This window comes from Balaenoptera borealis (assembly GCF_965194805.1).
Source record: "Balaenoptera borealis genome assembly, chromosome: 3".
In the NCBI taxonomy this organism is placed as follows: Eukaryota; Metazoa; Chordata; class Mammalia; order Artiodactyla; family Balaenopteridae; genus Balaenoptera; species Balaenoptera borealis.
In genome coordinates, this window is record NC_138866.1 from 33,236,033 (window position 1) to 33,256,250 (window position 20,218).

Genomic DNA, 20,218 nt, shown 5'->3' on the forward strand with positions numbered 1-20,218 from the left:
CTGCAGTAGCTATTCATTCATTAGTGAATGAATGAAGAAATGGTTTTAGAACCTAATTATAGGGAAACTCTACTCTATGGCATTTAAACAGAAAATTCACCATGATCAACTTAAGGGAATTAGAAAATAAAACAGTATTGCTTTAAGTGAAGCTCACATTAGCAAAATTCTTCTAAGGAATAGGTAAAAATATATTTCCCAGGGATGACTATCTGGTGAAGTGGAAAGACTAGCTAAGTAGCTGTGTGATCCTAAAAGTCACTTACTGTCAATGGAACTTGGTTTCCTCATCCAAAATAAGAAATCACTTCCAGCAGCTAAATTTGGCAATTGACAGGATGAAGAAAAGAGAATATTTAGGAAAATTAGAAAAAGTGAAGGATTTAACGTAAACATAAAAATGATTTCATGGCTTAGGTTCTGTTCTTTTAACTTAGAAGCCTATCAGTGGATGTTGGCTAAACTCACTCTGTTGATCAGATCTAACTTAAAATGATTGAAGTGCTCACCTCATTTATTTTTACAAGACTGAAGGTTGCCTCTTATGGGTTTCCACAAACACGGCCTCAACGGAGGGAGAATTAGAACACAGCTTTCCTCCTGCAACCCAAGTATTCTAACCTAACACCGAGAACCCTGAGATCAGCAAAAGATACAGGATTATGTTTTCACTGAAGTGACACTGGAGGGGTGGCACCAACCCAGCTTCTGATGAGTTATGGCAAAGACATAGCCCAGAGACTTGGCTTTTCTCGGTTTCTTTTTTAACTGATGACTCTCGCCGTGACTGTAAAAGCCAGTGATCCCTACTGCATACCCCACTCCATCTCTCTGTGGGGAATTATAATGTGATTAAATACTCTTAATTATACACACACACACTGACATCCTGAGGAAACTGATGAAAACTACCTGGCAGAAAGCATAGGTGTATATTAACTCTAACCATCTGGGGCCTGCTGGGGCACTAACCACAATCCTTGGCTTTTACTCCTTAAGTGAGATGTCATTCCGAGACCATGCGTGTGGTCAGTAAATCACGTGTGTTTCAGTTTCGTTGGGTGACTATGCTCTGCAATTTCACTCTGGTGCCCTCACATCCTTAGCTTTTCAATATGACCCACAACCCCTGTCAGAGAGGAATAATTGGGAGGGAAAGTAGCCTCCTTATTGGCCAGCCAGAGCCAGACAACTACACACAGTTCCCAGAAGCTACTTAGAAGCACGCTTTAGCACAAGAACATCTCCAGAACCCTGGGGCTCTGAGAAAGAGGCAATTTAAGAAAATGACAGCAAAATAAAAGACTGGAATTTCAGGAAGTGGTTCCAGGAACAATGAGTATATAAAAACTGAAGTGGAATCACTTTTTCCAGGCAATCCACTTTCACAGACAATGCAATCATATGACAATAACTAGCGTTTATGAGTATGTGAGTGCACACTATATGTTTATAGATACCACAGCAGCCGCCAACAGCAGAAGAGGGTGAGTAGATCCCTGTGTGACCAGGAGCCTCCCTCTTCAGCCTGCTATAACTTCACCACACCCGCGGGAGCCTAGCTTACCAGCCCAGCGAGAGCTTCCTTGATTGAAACGTGATGTCCCTGGTCACTAACAGTTCTCTTGGGAAGTAACGGGAAAGCAGCCAAACCACACTATGGAAGGAGCAGACAAAACATCTCTCCCCTTTCCATTCAGACATTTCCTGACCACAGAAACTGTCTTCTGCTCTCCATCCTCACCTTCTAACTTGGTTACATTGATCTGCCTTTCCACGTACTCTTCACATGTCCCCATCATTTCTCTCCTCTCCATATGGTGGGAGTTGATTATTTCAGTCAACTCCAGGCAAAGTGACACCATTTCCCATATCCACTTTGAGGCCTAGGAAACCGATCACAGGCAGGAAGGTAGATAAAGCCAGAAAGGGGATTTCCTCTGCTGGCCTACCAGTACCCCTTTCTCAGTAGTTCCCTGTTCTTCTCCCTTTAGAGCACTTGGCAGTCTTTGAGCAAATCTGATTGACTGAGAACTTAAAAAAAATGTTGGAAAGAATCTGTGCAGAAAAAATTATCTCCAATGTATGAATTTTTATCAGAAGGATGATTTTTTTTAGGTTTGTTCATCTCTTCACTCATCATCCAATAAATATTTATTGAGTAATTTCTAAGTACCAGGAACTGGGCTGGGTAAGACCAGCTAGGTCTTTTAGTAAATAACGTCATGTGAATTATGTCAGGCTGAACAAGCCTGGCAATATTAGTCTATCCTTGAATGAGAAGCTCCACTTAGGATTTCCTGGAACAAACCACAGTGGAATAAATAGCACAATATGGCAAATAACAGCTACCCAGTATATATCTGTTGCTATTATTGGATGAAGAAGCATCACTGGGAAGAACAAGTAAACTGAGTCAAAAGATATGAGGTCTCTCTGGGCCTCAGTGTCTTCATCTGTAAAATGGGGCTCTCGCTACTTGTTCATTTACAAAACAAGATTGCACTGAGAATCAAAAAAGATAACCTACATGAAAGAAGGCATTTTGTATACTGTGAAAGTGGAAGGCATATATAAATTACAGCTGTGATTGTGCAGTCTTGAGGTCATGGATAAGTGGCTCATCTCTTCACTTCAACCGACACAGAAGACTTTCTAGAGGAAGGTGGTCTCAACCAGGTCAGTTACCAATAAATTGACTCATCTGAGTCTTAAAGGGAAAGGGAAACAGCTATTGGGAGAAACATGCTCTTATGAATTAATATATAGTGATTGAAAACAGGGAATATTTCAGTTATGAAAACCAAAGAAGCCCATATGCTAAAAGACTCAAACATATTGGGGTGGTCCAAAAGTAATTAGGTCGAGTAGGATGAGGGTCAGAAAGTTAAAGCTAATATTTTGTCCCACCTCTATATCCAGTTTATGAGTATATGGAAATAGTCCAGTGTTTCTCAAAGTGGAATGAGATATGGCCTCCTTCGAAAGGAGAAAAAGCATTTGAGACACCCAAAACACATTTAAAAACCTCTAGGAGACCTTAGTCTGAGTTTCAGAATCACCAACTTAAGAAACTTAAGATTTACTTTTTGAAAAGGTCTTTTAATTGCAAAGCATTGTCTTTATAATAATAAAAAAAAATCCTTAAAATAAAAACAAAAAATTAAAAACCCTACAGAACATGCAGACCCCAAGTCTGCACAGCCCCCAATTTGAGAAATCTTGATCTTTGTCTCACCCCTTCTTTTTATGGATGAAGGAACTCGAGCCTGTGAGGACACAGTGACTCCCCTAAGCCACACAGATGGCTATTAGCAAAAGCAAGCCAGAAGCCCAGGTCACCTGATTTCTAGAGCAAAGCCTTTTCCGTCTTTATACAAGCCCTCCTCTGTTTGTGGCAGAGCTCACTATATGCTCCAGACAGATACTGGTATTGTCTTAGACCAGAGGAGGGGAAGCAAATGGAGGAGAGAAGGTTTGAAAGGGAGGTGATGTGGGTGTGACTGATGCAGAACGTCATTGCAGCTGGGCCAGCAATTTGTAAGGCCCAAATTACAATTACAATTCTTTCATGTAGGTTATCTCTTTTGATTACCTTGGAGGTATTTCCAAGGAGAGATTCTTTTGCTCCCCATTGAAACAAAGAAACTTTGGGTAGAAAACACAAACAGTTTTAACAGCAGTAGCATTTCTGCCGAACAAGTTTGGGCAGAAATGTAGGAAGAATACGGTCTCAAACTAAAAACCGGAGAGGAACTGCGGAAGGTATGAGGTTATAATTCAGGGTGGCCAATTTAATCAGCTCATATTCATTAAACACCCACATACACATGGCGCTTTACAACGAACCCCTTTCCTCACTCTGAAGCATCCATGGGCCTGTTTTAAATGGGCCACCCTGTACATGTTGGGAATCTGGCCAAGGTGTTAAGGCAACTGCTTCCCTTCCTAGGAAAAATGGGGTAGATTTTTAGACAACCACAAGTAAAGGTTAAGGCTTCTCGTTTTACATCCCATCTGAAAGCTGGGAAAGACTTAGAGAATCTGTTTTCCAACAATCTGTTTGCAAAACTCAGTAATACATTAAACCTTTCCATTTCAGACCAGTAACATCCTATACCATCTGCATTCCCAGACTTTACCCTGCAATTTCCCTGGAAGCATTCCTCCTCCTTATTGGAATTGAACTCAAGTGCTTTATGAATATTCCCACATAATGACTGAATCATTACGGTCCTTGAGTTATGTATAATTAGCCAATCAATGATTTTGGTCACTTCCGGCCTTTGCATAATGAACTCGTTGTGTGTGTTCTTATCTCTGCCTGTTTAAACTGCCAAGAATATTTTCAGCCTTACTGATTTATCAAGTAACTTTTGATCATTGCAATCTGATGAGAGGACTGAGGATTGGGCCTGCTGCCTTGACCCTCCCCTGGAGCTGGGCCTAACAAGCTTCTGGTATCAGGTGGTCTCTGAATATCCAGGGAGCAATGCCGCACAAGTCATCCCATTTGGGTCCCTGCCCAGCTGTGTTGGCAGGTGCTGTGACTTTTCCAAGATATCTCTGATCGTTCCAAACATTGTGACCCACATGAGAGGGCATCAGATTATCAGGAAAGACTAAAAAAAATTGCCCTGACATCAGACCATTCTCCAATAACTCTCATTCTTACATGATGATATCCACCACAAGACCCCAGGAAGCTCAGGACAAGACGCGAGGCATTCTAATTACAGTTTATAATACAAAGGACACAGTAGGTGCTCAATTGACCATTGCTGGCTGATCGTTTGTTTTTAGTTTTTAATTTGGTTTTGTTTCAGCGGGTGGTTTAGGAAAGTGAGATGGGTTCAAGAGGTAGTAGATACAAAAGGAGAGACAGAATGGTTTGTTTGCAGTGGCTCTGCCTGTCTACAGAGACACGAGCAGGGAAAAACAGGTAGTTTTCAAGGCAGTTAGGTGAACAATCATAAGAGCTGTAAAGTATTAAGGCTACTTAAAAACACTCACTTTTTACAAAATCCTTAGGTGGTCCTGACAACTCTGCCTTGGGTATGCATGGAATAAACAGCAGGTGGCTTATTTGGCATGCCCCCCTAGTTCAGGAGTGAGTCTGCGGCCCTTGAATCCCTAGGAGTCCTCTAGCTTAAGAAATAGAACCGTATCAACATTCTGAAAGCCTCTTGTGTAATCCTCTCCAATAGCACCATCTTTTCTCCCACCCAGAGTTAACCTTTATTCTAAGCTTGGTGATTTTCAGTCAAGCTATCATCAACACATCAAAAATCCTATCAACTTTACACAGGATAAGGCTTCCCAAGCCAATATAAGGGACAAATTTATTTTCACTGGAATTAAATCAGATAATTTATTAATTCCCCTAGCAAATGCTTCTCGAATGTCCACTATGTGTCAAGTAAAGACTTAGGCACTGAGAAAACAGCTGTGCACAAGATGGGTGTGGGCCCTGTGCTTGTGGAGCCTACAGTGTAAACAAACAAATAGTTACAAAAGTAATTAGTTAGTTATAATTGTGAAAAGAGCTCTGTGGGTGAGGTCAAGGGCACTCTGTGAGGTATAACTTGAGTGGTCACAGGGTCTGCGAAGGTGGCCCTAAGAAAGCACCATGAAGATCTGAGCCAGAAGAAGATGCAGCATAATGACACTAGGTATCAACAAGAAAACAGAATCATTATTTAACCCGTAATGGTTTGTTTACTAGACCCAAACCTTCGAAATGCTGGGTCCATAAAGAGAAATATAATAAATAGTGAAGAGTTTAGGAACCACTGTTCCAGACTGACCCACTAGCCACAGAAGCTGGGACGGGGGAAAGAGAGTGTTAGGAAAATTCAACTTTACCACCGCACACAAGAAGATTAAAGAGGATCCTTGCACCCTGGCTCCTGAAGTGCCATTTCCCAAGATCAAGCGGGAGGCAGGTCTCAGGTCTAAATAGGATAGCGCTAAGTTTCAGTTGTTGAAGCAGTTACATCTCTACTAACCTTTACACACCATGATTGTGTCAGTTTTTCCGAGCAGGAGAAATGGATGGAAAGCCAGGCCACATCTTAACAGGGCCCTGGTGAGCTAATGGGTGTGATTATTTCATTGTCTCGGATTCACGCCAGCCCAGGCTCATCAGATACAGGCACAATCCAGGAGAAACATGACCTCACTTTTGACATGGGACAGCGCACTCAGATGCCAGTAGGAATTTAGCGATCCCTCAGCGTAGGTAAAACTGAGCTCTTCACAGTTCCAGCTAATGAGAAGCATACCAAAGTTACCTAAAACAGTGAAGCTAATATTGACATTAACATACTAGATACTGTGAGGGTAGGGGAAGCCAGGAAAACTTCTGAGACCATCTGTGCTAAGTGTGTCACATCCATAATAAGGGGTGTATTTAAGATAAACTGCCATCTCTTTAAATGATTAAGTACCAGATTCATGAAAAGCTATAACCCCACCAGGACCACAGGGTCATTAAGACGTTGGGGCTGCAAAAGTGAGACTCTCAAAATTTTAGTTGTGCCACAAATTGTCCACTGACTTGCAAAATCTTTGCCAGGGTGACTTCTGCGCCTCAGTTTTCCCAATGATAGAAAAGCAATTTTATCACTGAGCTCGCACAACTGTGAGGAGAACAAGAGCTCTGCAATCAGAAACATACCTGCATTCACTGATTCATTTTCAGAACCTTCTCATTATATCATGAAGACCCCAAGAAGTATAAGACAAGGCTTGATTCATTCTAACTGCAGCTTACAGCAGGTTCAATCACTATTCATTCAATAAACTTTTCTTGAGCATCTACTATGTGCTAGAGTCAGAGCCTGTACTAGACACTAGGGATATAACAGGGACTAAAAACAGACTCGCTGCCTGCTCCAATAGAGTTTAGTGTTTGCTGAAGGAAAGTGCCAGGATTGACTCTTAACTCCTTTGTGAGCTGTGGCACTGGGTAACTTAGTTAATTTGTTAAGTTTCATTTCCTCATCTGAAATGAAGATAATATAACCTGTCTGGTATGTGAACATGCCTAAAATTACATCTGATACATATAAGGTGTCCAATAAATGTTGGTTCTTTCCTTCCTTTATCCAAATCACAAAGAAGACAATAATGTTTAGAGTTTCAATAAAAGATGCTTCACAAATGCAAATAACCAAGCCATTATTATCATTGACAATTTAATAAGCAATGAGGTGTAGTGGAAAGATCTCTGGCTTTGGAAACAGAGACAGCAGAGTTAATTACTGACTCTTTCACTTACTGGATATGTGGTCTTGAGCAGACTATTTAAACCTCTCTGGGCCTCCATGTCCTTATCTGTAAAGTGGCAATGATAGAGCAGTTTTGAGGATTAAATAAGATGATAAATGCAACATGCCTACGTTAATCAATAAGCCGTGGCAAATAATTGGGTGATTAGCAAGTAATGAAGACACACACACACACACACACACACACACACACACGCCTGTCTCAAAGGAACCGGTTTGATTTAATTACTATAGTACTATTTGTATGTACTTTTTTTCATTTACTTCATTTATTCATGGAGCAACAAAAATATAGATTAAAAGAATATATCATTAACCATTAGAATGTAGTACATCACAGCAGGATTCCTGGGAGAAGCAATGAAAAGTGCCATAAAAAGGTAATATCACCAACTTAAAGTGGGAAGAAAGTTCTGTTTGGCTCTCATGTTGCCATTCTTTCAGGAGCCCCAGAACTTCTTCATCATCTACAAGCCCAGCTTTTTTATTTTCTAGTTATCAGAATACCAAGCAAGGATCTTAGAATATAATAATTTTACTTAACCCCAGCATACTGACAGCATTTGAGCAGAATTCAATTATCTGTCAGGGAATATTCTAGATATATACCATCTGGGAAGTCCTCTAGTCATTATTCTCCTTTCCTAAGCTCCCACTGTTGGGTCTGTAGTACACGCAGATATGAGTCAAGAGCTCTTTCACAAATATGAAAGAGGCATAATGTGAATGTGGAATGATGATACACTTAGTTCATTTGGTAAGTGTCTCTAAGAAACCCAGTAAGGGACAGAATGAACTGGGTCAGCCTTGCCCCTGGGAGAGCTGGGTAACATGCCTTGAGCCCCACGACTTCAGCCAAGTGGGGCAACTAGGAAGGAGGCAAAGGCTCTGATAGCCTCCCAGCTCCACACACCCTATTGGAGGGATATAAACAGGGGAAGGGGAGTCCTCGGAGGCGGTTCACTTGACCACCAGCATTTTACCCCTTCTTTATAAATCCCACTTCCCTAGCTCACAGAGCGGACAGCCACTTAGGGAGTCATATTGTTTTTCTGAGCTCGCTCTCTGTTGAGTAAATTACCAAGTCTAGACCTGGTATTCATTTTCTCATGAAATCATTAAGGAATCAAAGGCAGTAGTGGTAAAGTATAAAGATTATCTATTTCATGTGTTCTCCAGTCTCCAACATTCCCTTCCCTCTCTCCACTTTCTGTTGACCATCTCATGTGTTATTTCACAGAGAAAAGTGAAGCCATAAGAAGAGAACTACCTCATCCTCATCCTCACCAAATCTACTTACGTGCTTGCACTTATACTCATGTAGTCGTCCTTCTTCTCTGCTCCGGTGGATAAATAGTCCTGCTTCAACCTAAGTCCAGCCCATCCATGTGGACCTGTATCCCATCCCTTCTTACATCCTCCAGGTCTTGGCACTTACTAGTGGTGATCCTTTTTTCTATCCAGCATTATCCCATTTTCCCTTTCTACTAATCATGTACATCAATACGAAAATACAAAATAAAAACACCTTTGACTTCTCCAGCTACCACTCCATTTCCTTGTTTTTATTCATAGCAAAACACCTTTAAAAAGTTGTCCGTGCTGTTTTTACTTCCTTACCTCTGATTCTCTCTTTAACCTACTCCAGTCAGGCTTAAACCCCCAACACTCTGCTGACACCACTCTTACCAAGCTCACCATTGACTGTATCCTGCCAAATCCAAGGGTCAATTCTCAGTCACTGTCTTACTTGATCTCTCAGCAGCACTGGGTCTAGCCCCTTCCTTCTGGAAATACTTGCTTCACTTGGTTTCCAGAAAAATCACACTCTCATGGATTCTCCCCAACTTACCATCCCTGCTCTCCCAGTCTTGTTTATGGATTTCTCCTTGTCTTCACTTCCCGTGTTGCTGTACCTCTGAGATCAGTCCTTAGGCCTCTTCCCACGTCCAGTTCAGCCGATTCCCCTGAGCTCCAGACTCATATATTCAGCTGCCTACTTGACATCTCCACTTGCATATTTAATAGACATTTCAAACTCAACTTTTCCAGGACAGAAATCCCTACCCTACTCCTGTCCACACCAATCTTCTCTTTCCTCCAGCATTCCTAGATTTTTTTGGCCTAAATAACATCATGGAACTCCACAGGAAAAAAATAACAGCATTCTGAGTTATCTAGGCCTCCAAACCTAGATGCAATTCTTGATTTTTTTTTTTTTATTTACACTTTACCTCCAATCTATTTGCAGGTCTTGTAAACAGTTTCTTCAAAATTTATCCTGAATCTAACCACCCCTTCACCACCACCACCCAGTCCAAGCCATATAATTTTTCACCTGAATTAGTGACATGTTTCCTGACCGGTCCCCCACCTTCTACTCTGGCTCCCTTATAGTCTATATTCCACAGAGCAGGACCAATGATCTTTCTAAAATGTAACTGTACATCATGCTTAGAATAAAATCCAAACTCCTTACCTTGCTTTACATACCCTAGCCCATGCTCACCTCTCTATCCAGCTTACCAGCTTTACCAGGTTGTTGCAAATATAAAACTAGATACCCTAAGGAACTTTAAAATTATTGGATGCCATAAGTAGACAATGTTGTTGATGCTATGGTTATTATTGGATCGGTTGACCTCTGGTAAAGAGTTTTAAATATGTCTTCTAAACATAAACTGTAAGTCCTGCCAATGGCTGTATATTATTACAAACAGATTGTGTAACAGGCAGATCCTTTCATTCTTGTTAATAGGTTCAGTCATTACCCTCCTGCTATATATTTAACTTTGTCTTTTTCCCTTTCTGGATGTGGGTTGTCCCTTGCAGGAAACAGCAGCTGTGTCACTAACCCTGGACATGGTCCAAGGCCATTTCCATATCCTGTGGGAGAACCATCCCCTCAAAGTTTGTTTTTGCAGCACAAAGTAGAAGAAAGATCATTTTAAAAAAATATACGTTGTACACAGCACTTTTTGTCCTAAGTGACTTCTGTGTGACCCAGAGGGACGACTAGGTTGCAGTCTCCAATTCTGCAGCTTGTACTGAGCTAGTCATTACGATTATTCCATCCATTACTTAAATTCAATAGGCTCTGGAATGGAATCGAGAAGCCAGAAATAATGTATAATGACTCGGGAGGGAAAATGAAGGATGTGGCACCCATTTAAAGAACAGGAGGAGTTTATGGAATAGGAAAATCATTGACTGAGCTGCACTAAAATTCTAAAGCCAAGCAGCTAGCACTTCTTCCCCTGAGAAGGGCAGAACTCCAATTTCACATTTTACCCAAGAAGGAACAATGGCATGACCAGGTGAGAACCTTAGTGGACATGGCAATGCTTTGTGGATCACCAATACTACTTCCTGAGTGTTTTAATTTTCTTAGGAAGGTTTTCCGTAACTCAATTCAATGGACTCCATCTATGCAAGAGCTGGTGTGCTGAAGTGCAACATGCCAAATCTGATACAACGCCAAGAAAATCCTGATGGTGGTTTCCTAAATGGGTTTCTAAACTTTACAAATAGCCAGACCCATTGGCCCTAGGCTATTTGCCTTAAGTGACTTTTACTTTTAGATGAAAAGTCAACAAACACATGAACAATCTGGGGATTCAAGCAATGAGCCCAATGAGTGATATCAATATGGAACCATGTCTCATCTCCCAAGAGGGATGAATCACCGGCCTCTTTAGGACAAGCCAGTGGGGCTGCAGGGAGGAGAGCTGGGTACTGGCTTCACTGTACAGCCAAGGGACTCAGGAGGCTGTCGCTTTCTGTGGTTGCCACCTCACTGTGCACAGAGAGAAAAAAATACAATAACCCTAAAAAAAGAAAAGAAAACAACTAACAGATTCTAGCAGCAGCTACTCTGAAGATGAAAATCCCAACTTGATTTTGCCGCCACACTTCAGATGTTTGTCATCTATTTCATCTAGCTTTCTACAGACTTTCCCTTCCAATTCTTAGGTTGCAAATCTTTCTTATAAATTCACTGCTCTTCTTCATTTCTTTATGCAGAAGCCGAGTGTTCCCTACTTTGGGAGGGAGGCACGACTTTCTTATATTAGGACTTTAGAGGATTTATCTCATGCACCAATTTAGGGATAATGTATAGATGCTCATGTAGCAGCCTTGATAACATATATGCAGCCCATGTACCACTCCCCACTATAGAGCCCATGGGAGCTGCTACTAAGCAGTTACAATGCAGCCGTCCAATCAGCCACTACTGATCTTTTGAATGGAAGATGGAACCTATTTGCCACCTCTGGCTAGAAGCACCCAGGTATTGTAGGGAAAAAAGAAGAATGAAATGAATCTACTTTATAGAAGGAAAAACACAGTCTGTGACAAAACCAAAACAAATATGAAAGAATTCAAGTATTTTGCTTTTATTCCTGTAGGTGGACATAAGCCCAAAGATTTAGCTAAGGGGGCGGGAGTATCGATAAGAGGCAGACATAGGCTTTGCCAAGTGCTGGCTGTGGGATTCTGAGGATTTCTTTAACTTCTCTGAAGGTGTTCACTCATTTGTGATTATATAGATAAAACACTTGCCTCATAGGTTTCTATTCAAATTATAGGAGAAAAATGAAAATAAATACTTGGGTTATGACTAAAGTTAGTTCCTTTTCTGATTAGCTTTCTGCTGTTTTATTTCTTAGAAGCAACACTACCCTGATTTGGTAGTATTTCTTTGGTAAAAAAAAAAAAAAAAAACACCTTTAAATTGAATTAGCAATAAATAAATAGCAGGATTCTGCAAACTCTTCTGGCATCCAGACAGATCTATAGCCATTAATGTAAGAATCAATTCTAGACTGTTCCCCCATGAGTTCTTCTATGTGGGTGCCAGAGGTATCAGAATGTCTATACCCTTAAAGATATATTTCGAAACAATATATTTTTCAGAAGTTTTCACTTCTTTCCCCCTTTCTACCTAAGTTGTGGCTCCAACAGTTTGCCTCTACCACTAATAATCCAACTTCCTCAGGACCCAACAAGACCCCTCTTGATCCTTCTCCAAGAGGAGAATGACAATTTGGGCCTACATCTCTAATCTGGGCCAGATCACTCATCAACTTGGCCTTGATGCATAACCTTTTCCAGTGTTGAACCCTCTGCCTAGAATACTCTTCTCCATTTTTCTACCTCTTGGACTCTCCTCTTGTCACCTTTAGCCCTCTCTGGACCTCGCCATTCCTAAGAAGTAATTGCTCCCTGCTCTTGTGTTCCTTCAATCCTTATGAACCTGTATTTCAAATATCTGTTCATGGGTCTTGCTGTACTTTATGCTTTTTTATATTCTCAAGTCTGGTATATAGTAGGCATTCAATAAATATTGAGTAAGCAAATTAATGAATAAATTAACAAATTAATTTTTTTTTTAAGTTTTCAGCTTCTCAAATGGCTCCTTACAACTCACACAAAAGCATATAGGTCTGTGGTAAGTCTTGGAATTCACTGACTCAACTGGAAGAAACAGGAAGATGGTGAGCTTTCCATTCTACGGATACATGTACTTTAGTCTAGATAATTAAATGATGACCAAGGAAGTGAATATCAAGCACAATTTGAAATAATATTATCGTCATCATCTCTTAGTTCCAGTAATACATCTCATGAGTAGTTTTATTAAGTGGCTATTTTGTAGAGGCTTTCAGGTTGCCTGCCCATGAGACTGGACCATACACAATAACATAGATACCACAGCAGTCTGCAGTCCCTTCCTGCCTTTTATAAACAGCACTTTGAAATGCTCTGGAAAAAATCTGTTCTTATGTCCTAAAGCTCCTGAGAGTGAAATGTTACAGTTGAAAGCCGCCTGAAGCTCATTTATACACTGAAGTTATTAATCCTCTTCTTATATGTTTGATATAAGCCCTAGGGCACTTGGGAGGGTGATCCAATTACCCAATTCAGAGAATTGCCCTTTTCTTTCAATCAAGTTCAGAGCTCTGAAATTTTGTTCCACCAATGACTTTTTGTTTCAGTCAAACAAGGTCACAGAAGAGGCCAATATCTGCCAAGGCCAACAGGGGTTTCATTTACATGCCCACTAATGCGAGCAACATAAGAATCTCTTGAGAGCATTAAACTAGGGTGTGGGACAACAAGCCTGTTATTTATTTACCAGCTCCCGAAGCCACCAGGGCCAGTTTCTAGCTACTCAACATTTTGGGTTACCATTTTGGACTTAATCAAACTCATCTTCTGTGCATCTAGAAGATGCAGTGGGATTTGCCAGGAGGCAAGGAACCTCTGGGGAGATGTTGAGATGAGCCTGGAGGGAAGGCTGCATGAGTCCAGGCAGACCAGGAACAATCTGCATGTCCTTAGAGTCAAACATTTCCAAAGGTAGCTTGTTAAGGACCCAAGATCGGGTGTTCTTTTGCCATTCATCGCCTGCTACAGCTCTTATATTAGTGACTCTAATTTATTTATTTTTGTTGTTTCCTTTGTAATGAACACTAAAGCACGGGTTGGTCTAGCTTTAGCTAAGACTGGAACACTTCCATCATGGCCAGAGAAAAGATGGTCTGGCCAATGTCCTATTACAGTAAGAGAGAGACTTTGGCTCTCTTTAGGGAATTGTCTGTGGTGTGTTTGTTATTTGAAGTTAATGAACAGTTGAGAATAAGCATTTAACAGATGGTCCAGCAAAATAAGGCAATATGTCAATCCATTTATCAGAACTTCCAGGACTCCCACTTTAGAATGTGTGAACAATTAAAATGACACTAGGGTTGTTAAGAGTTAATCTTAGGAATGTTTATTAACCTCAAGGATAAATAGTTATCGAAAAAATATGTTTCTTCAATTTACTAAAAAGTGATACCAGTCTTTGAATTGTTCTGTGTTTGCAATAGAGCAATCAACAGAAACATCTGGAAAACTCTCCTTCCTGCTTGAGTATTTCACAAATGTATTAAAATTATCACTGGAAAAAAGTCAGGAAATGAAAAGGTAAGGGAAAAAATATTATATTCTTCTAGTGGCCCAGTCATAAAGCCAACAGTTTTTGGGTCTGATGTGGCCAAGAGGTGATAAAATTTTGTAAACAGTTGGAAATATGACATACAAAGTAAAGGAAGAAAAGATAGTTTTAAAATATAATAATTTAAACAGCCATACGGTTTCTGATAATATTCAGCTCAGACGAGAGAATGTCCCGATTGCCTTTTTTTTTTTTTTTTTTTTTGTTGGGGGGACAAGGAGAAACAATTTGTAGATCACATTGATTAATGATCTGGAAACGAAAGGATCTGGGTTTTAATCTTAAGCTTTGAAATTAATTCATCATGTGGTTTTGGGAAAGAATTTAACCTGCCTAACCTCAGTTTCTCCAGATGAAATATCTAGATTATATGATGCAACATAATTCACCAGATAAAAAGCCTTTACAAATAATAGCACACGCACACGTAAGCTCTAAGGGTAAGCGACCTTCAACAGTCTGAAGACCTAAAACACTGGAGAGCATAAGACAGATAGGACAGAGCCTTGTTTTCCAGTGGTGTGGGGTGAAATCAGGGTGTGGGGAGAAATAACCTCGCATCTTTCCTCACTGAACAGCTAACTCAGGCACAGAACCTGACTTCTCTTTATCCCAGATTTCACATACAGGCCCTTTTCTTTCCACATACTCCCCTGAAGCTCTGGCATTAAAGCTGATGGTCTGTTCTGAGGTGGGCCACAAAGCACTGTTTCCTCCCGCCCTACTTTCACTCTGCTGTGAATCGCAGCCTTAGCTACCCAGTCCCAGGCACTTTCTGCGGGCCCGGAATAGGATCAGAAATGTACGGAGCACTAAGTCTCTGAGGTGTTCACCCCAGAGCAGCCTCGCCACAGTCGAGGGTAGTCAGATGCCAGCACGGAGCCCTGGGCATCTCTGTCCCAACACCTGCCAATTCCTGCCTAAAACTATCCAAAGAACGCTGGGGTCTAGGGAGCGGGAGTGGGAAAAGGGTAACTGGCAGAAGGGAAAATACGATCCTGGTCTCAAAACAGCAATAAAAATAAAATTAAACCCTAACACACACACACACACACACACACACACACACACACACACACACACACAAGATTCTTTATGTCTTCAATTGAAGTTGCCTGCGTTCTTCACACTGGAACTCCGAGCAAGAGGATTTTCTGAAAAAAAAAAAAAAAAAAACAAAACCGCACACACAACAGACTTTACTGCTCCCTTGAAGGGGCTTATTTAAGGCAAAACAAGGCCTCCCATCATTCCTGTGAGAGATCATTGTCCCCCTGGTTGCCACAGCGCCCTGTAAGGCTGTGGGAAACAAATGACCTCAGAGGCACTGCAGTGTGTGTCACTGCGAAAGAAAAGAGAAGCGAGGGGGCTGGGGGAGGGAGGGTGGCCTCCTGTGAGCGGAGCCCTCCAGGCCCAGCCATCCTCCAATGACAGCCCTGCAGGCGCAGCAGGAATGAGGCTTGTGGGCCCCAGGAGTCTCCATCCAGCCAGTAACGGGATTAGGCTCCCATTCCCCAGAAGCAAAGCGTCTTTCTGGATGCCCCGCTGCTCGCCCTGGTCAAGCCGGCCCCTAATTGGCCTTCCCCACAAAGTGCCCGACGATTGTTAGTGTCTCACTCTTGTTTAATGGGTGTCTTGAGTCACGAGAGGGCTCTTCTGGGGTCTGTGGGCAGCGAGTGGTAGCAGAGGGAGGGGAGGGGAGAAGGGAGCAAGGATGAGTGGGGGGGGGCTGGGAGCCGGGAATTGCACCAACAAGGGCAGTCCTGAGAGGGAAGAAGACAACAGGGGCGGAGAAAGAGTTAGGATGAGCCTGATGGTGAGGCAGAGCCGAAGCACATGCTGAACAGACATTCACTCTGCCACACGCTGCCGGTTCCTGAGAAGGAAGCCCACTGCTTCGCTGTCCCCACTCCGAGCACGTGCATGAGAACAGGCAGGCAGCCTGGCCCGAAGTGGGCCTCTCCACAGCACAGTGCCCTCTCGCAGACGCTATAACGTCATCGATTTTACCTCTTCTTTGGGCACCTCTGTGATTTCCATCTTATACGTGGGCACACAGAAGCACACAGTGAAGGGCAGGCTCTGAGCCTTACCAGGTTGGTGCCTCTACCTTCAACATACACACACACACACACACACACACACACACACACACACCCCACCACCACCACCAGCATCACCAGCCTGTTTCCAGCTCTGCCTGGTGGGTTACGAGGCTGGTGGAAACACCGCGGTAGAGCGTCTTCTTAAACGCTCGGAGATGACACCAGCCCCGGCCCTCTGCCCCTGACCCCACTACTTGAACCACAGAGCGATGGTGGTCACGGGGTGACGAGCAGAATGAGACAGGAGGACGGAAACGGGCACAGGTGAGGAGAGTCCAGCACACTGCAGCTAGGGCGCCTCCCGAGTCCCAGCCTGCACCCTTGAACATGGTCTGTCTCTACACCGAGGAAAATTCAGAAAACACAGATAGGCAGAAAAAATGAAAAAAGTATATATCAACGCACACACACACACACACACACACACACACACACACGTGTATGTATACACATAAATGTATGGTTTATGTATAAGATTCCTTTTATATATGTGTGATTTCCTATGGAAATATGTAGTGTCTAGGTGTATACATTGCTTTTTACTGTTTAATCACCTAGGTTAATTCTACCCTCTGCACAGGACCAGTTTCTGAAAAAGAGCTGCAAAAATTGTCCTTATCCATAGAATTTGTTTTGGCCTTTAGCAATAGGAAGACATGGTATTTTGCAGGCTCAAGAGTAACACGAGTGACTATGAAAAATAATTTTGTACCAAAAAATCTTTCCTCACAAAACGGACTCAACTGTGGTAATGAGGGGTTTCGCGCCAAACTGGCAACTGGGAAATACTGGTTTGCAGAGGCTGGGTTTGGTGCATGGGGTTCTGCCCATTTTGAGCTGTTTACCAGGAACACATACAACTCTGGGTTACCCACCCTCCTCCTGGTAGTGCCTGAGATTGTGCAAAAACACCAGAGGCAGTGCCTCTCACAGATACGCTCACTCCCCTGAAAATACACATTCGAGAAAGGAATGAGAAGGAATTAAACAGATCACATTTCTATTATGTTTCTTTTAGGTCTGGTGCTTACTTTTTCATAATCAGAGTAGTGATGATTATGAAAGAGTATAGACTCTAGAAGCAGAAACCTGAACCTGAGCTCCCCAACTTAATCTCTTTCTTGTCTCCATCTCCTCACCTGTAAGAAGAGCTGGCGATAGCACCTACGTCATCAGATTATGAGAATTAAATGAGTTAATATATGAAAAATCCTTGAAAAAGTGCTTGACACATAGTAACAAATATTAATCGCTATAATAATTATTAATATTAATTAATGTATTTCCCTTTTCTCACTCTCTTTTAGGAATTTTAGTACCCCAGTCAAGGAATAATAAAAATGACAAGAGCTAACCTTTACATTTTTTGAGAATTCACCATGCACCAGGCACTAGTGGTCTTATATGTATGTAATTCTTACAACAATTCCATGAGGGAAGTTTATAGGCATCTTCTTAAGGCTTCTGATAGAGGCACTGTATTAGTTTGAACCATACAATATGACCAATCTTCAACTGACTTTGAGCTTCATTTAATTTAGCCTAATTTCCTTTAGGTGACAAGGAAGACTTCAGGGCAACAAAGACCAGTTCAAGGAAAGATACACGAGACAAGGACCAGGAGGCTACCCCTTCACTCCATCCCCACCCCCCCCCACCCCCAGAGCTAAAATGTGAAGAGAGGGTATGACTCTTAGGGGTAAAACAGGAGACAAGATGATATTAGGTGTAGAAGAAGAGAGACTAAAGGTCAAGGGAACCAAGTGTAAGGGGCCAAGTGTAAAAGCTGTGTTTCCTGAAATTCCTGGAAAGATCTCCCCAGGCCCGGGAAGCCATTTCATGGCCATGTGTTCAATCAATAGATATTTATTGAGCATCTATTAAGAGACCTGGAAATAGAGTGGAAATGAGTTAAGACCTGGATTCCAACTTGGTTTCAGTTATTTGTTAGCTAAGTGACCCTGGCTGAGTTTCTTAACTTCTAAGCCTCAATTTTCTCATCTGTAAAATGAAGATGATGCCACCTATGATGCAGGGTTATTGGGAGGATTAGAGGCAATGCATGTGAGACGTACCTAGCACAAGGCACATGCCCAATAAAGAGCAAGTATTACTGTCACCACTCCTGCTGCTAATACGAACACACTGCTGCCCCTAGTACCACAGGCACTGCGATAGACACCTGAGGGTGGGTCCTGCTTCCAAGGCCGTCAGCCAATGGAAGGAAGGCTCCGTGCATTTAGGGCAGCTGTGGATGTCCAGGAGGACTTCAGCAGCCAAGGTTGGGGAGAAAGCTTCCAGGAGACGGAGTGGCACCTGCAGAGGTGGAGAAGCCCAAAAGGCAGCTCAGCCTAGGAGTGTGTTTTGGGGGAGAAGGAGTGAGGAGGAATAAGAGAAGGCCTAGAAGGGAGGTTGGAAAATGAGTAAGTCCGTTTTCTCTTTCGAAAACGAGCAAGCCTAGAAAAATTTTAGGAGCTTCTTTCAAGTGCCAAAGAATTTTTCTTTTGGACCGTTTGAGGGTTTGTTGTTCGAGACCCAGGAGACTAGCTCAGCTGACCAGGGTTCCCCTGTAGCCGACAAACACGGAGAAAGGTCAAAAGTAAACAAGCAAAAAAGTCCCCAGGCCAAAGGCAAACCAGAGGATTTTTTTTTTTTTTTCCCCCTCCGTCTTCTAATCTCAGAAAGGACTGGTCTCCAAGTCTCTACTTCGAACAAAAAGAACAGACAGTTCTAGCTTCTAAATACTGGCAGAGAAGAATAACTACTCTTTTTAGAGAGAGAAAACACACCACCCACCACACACAACTTTCAGCAACATTTTTGCCAGCAGCATTCAAAATGATTTCTTTGAGTTAGCCAAGAGGAGCCTTCGAAAGGTGAAGAAAAAACTCGCAGATATGCATGGCTTCTGAGGGAGGTAATCGTCCACGAGGAGTTGCTGGGTCCTGCCTGCAGCAGCAGACTGGCCTGGCTGTCCGGCCCCCCCATGTGTTTTCAGGCAGCAGCAGTTGGTGTTTACCACTCACCGCCTTGAAGCAAGACGAGAGGGGACTTGGTTTCTTCATTCTCCCCCAGTGATGGCCATTCTCCTTTTCCCCAACCAATCCCCCACCCTCGCTCTGCCCTCTCTCCCAACAACAAAAACACCCTGCCTGCCCATGAGCTAAAGGAATCCAATCACCCAGAAAGGGAGACTTTATGAGCTTTCTGGGGGCGCTGGGCGGATGGAAGGGATTAAAGCGAGGTGTGCTTTATGCCTTTTGTCGTTTACTCTCCCACTGCCCCATGGAGTAGCTAATTCCCCACCCTCGGACAGGTCTGCCTGCTCCTCTTGGTGGGTTCTGTTTTTCCCTCCTCCCACCGTGGTTTTTCGTGAGTTGGGGGGAGGGTGCAGTAAAACTTCATTGCAGATACATCATAAAATTTGGAGAGGCAGGCCTATGGCATCGGCGAGCAGGTGAGGTACAATCGGCTGTTGCAGCGGCTCCTCTGCAGGGTGGTATGAATTTGGAGAGGTTTCCAAGAATTCTGTTACTACTTGCCGACCTGCAGCAGAGGGGCACAGCCCTGTCCCACCTTACTCCATGGCGTAGTTCATCATAAAATAGAATACTCTGAAAATAGCTTTCTAATGGTTTTTAAAAATTTCTTTACTATAGGCTTTCATATCGTGCCATCTAACTGAAGAATAATTTATAGCCCACATCCTGCATTCCATGGACCAACCAGAGCATAACCCTCCCAGAGTTTGCAGACTGGACTAAACAAGCCTGTCACCATAGGAAAAATACAAACAGGCAATAAACACACAAAAGATG

General features: G+C 42.6%; 1 protein-coding gene across 10 annotated transcripts in view; it reads right to left on the reverse strand.

The window, feature by feature from the left end:
- Positions 1–20,218, reverse strand: part of RAD51B (RAD51 paralog B) — a 734,492-nt gene that overhangs the window by 200,081 nt on the left and 514,193 nt on the right. The window lies entirely within an intron of this gene.